At 27.2% G+C, this 1,803-nt stretch overlaps 1 protein-coding gene across 2 annotated transcripts in view; it reads right to left on the reverse strand.

The window, feature by feature from the left end:
* Positions 1-1,803, reverse strand: part of LOC119632510 (lysosome membrane protein 2) — an 86,282-nt gene that overhangs the window by 64,681 nt on the left and 19,798 nt on the right. The window lies entirely within an intron of this gene.

Genomic DNA, 1,803 nt, shown 5'->3' on the forward strand with positions numbered 1-1,803 from the left:
ATATATATATATATATATTTATATATAAATATATATATATATATATATATATATATATATATTGCATGTGCAAGTGAATTCACTTTAGTTTTGTATATATTTCATTTTAAAGTTTATCTTATTCCTTTATTACACTGCATTGCATTGTAAGCCTATTTTTGTTTTTTTTTTTTTATGGTTTATTTAATGTTTTCCAATGTGTTTATTTGTAATTTTTTTTTATTGCAATTAAATTTCGAAAAATTGGTTGCATGACCTATTTTTGGGAATTTTTGTTAATTTTTTTTTTTGTTTTTTTTTTTCTTGATTCGTTGCTATCTTTAAATCGTAACGTAAAGTTTAAGTATTAGAGAAATAATTTTCAATTTTAATATTACTTTACAGATTAATTTACTTAGATTAAAATTGAAGCAAATCAAATGAAATACTGATGTCAAGGCCTAAGGTTTAACATTTTAATGAATAAAATTATTGAAGAATGTAAATTCACTTCTTTTTCTAATTTAATTCCCTTAAATCGCATAATCTCTTACATCGTTTATAATAAACAATTTTTTAAATCAAGTTAAAAAAAGTGTTGGCTCAAAAGCGACTTATCTTAAGGTATCTTAAGATGAGGTTATTATCCTTCAACAGGAGATGCGATTGCGACATATATCGAACAGTGTGACATATATCGAAAAACCCCCAAAGAGCAATAAGTGGGATAACTTAATTGGATTTTTAATCTTGTAGTGCAGCACTGGACATATTTCTTTGCTTGGCTATTATAATGATTTGATACATTACCGAACAATGTGAACCGATTTTATTTTGACTTGAAATTGATGCTGCGGATGATATTTATATTTAGTAGGATGCCAACACTTGCCGAATTGATCATTATGCAATGATTCTATTTCTTTGTTGATTTAAAATAACATCTCTTGTGTACGAAGGTAATCCAGTTTCCACTTAATAGAAGTTGGATCGGTATCGCGATTAGATATTATCAAGAATATGTATTAAAAATAGTTTTCAGAATATGTTTTAATTTTGCATATATTGTTAGCACAAACTGATAGATGGACGGGCATGATAAGATCAATTATATATATATATATATGTATATATATATGTTCAAGGTGCAAAAAAAGTGCATAAAATTTTTACTTACAAGTGAATTTAAATAGTAGGCAAAGTTTGGACGGATGGACATATTGATGTCTATCATGAACAAGTATCGTCAAATTTCTTCGATGCATATCTTTTGGTATTTTGGGTCACTTTATATCACTTTATCCAAATTCATTCTAATGTGTTTTTGATAAGCATAAGGCTCTACGATAATTTACAAATTATTATCTGGCCGTCATCAGAGGTAATATATACATATTTTTAGGCGTCGGTCAGAGATAAAATTGAAAAAAAAAAAAAAAAATAATAAAACAGAAAAAAATATGATTTCCTTCTTATTTACTTACATTATAAAGAAAATATTGAATTAACTTTACAAATACAAATACCTATCTACAATGGTAGGCACGATTTGCCCACAGAAAACATACCTGAAGTCAGCAATTAGTTTATGGCAGAAATCCATTTAAAGCTTAATAAAAAATATATCTAAAGGGTTAGTATAAAAATCAACACAACCGAATGCAATGGAGTTAAAGTGATTGGCGTGAAAAGATCGTCTTAAATAATTTTTTTGTCTTGTTCTTTCCAAGAATTCTTTTACAATGTGTACGTATATTTTGCAAAGAGGGAGAGAGAAAGAGAGAGAGAGAGAGAGAGAGAGAGAGAGAGAGAGAGAGAGAGAGA

This window comes from Glossina fuscipes, unplaced genomic scaffold (genome assembly GCF_014805625.2).
Source record: "Glossina fuscipes isolate IAEA_lab_2018 unplaced genomic scaffold, Yale_Gfus_2 1, whole genome shotgun sequence".
In the NCBI taxonomy this organism is placed as follows: domain Eukaryota; kingdom Metazoa; phylum Arthropoda; class Insecta; order Diptera; family Glossinidae; genus Glossina; species Glossina fuscipes.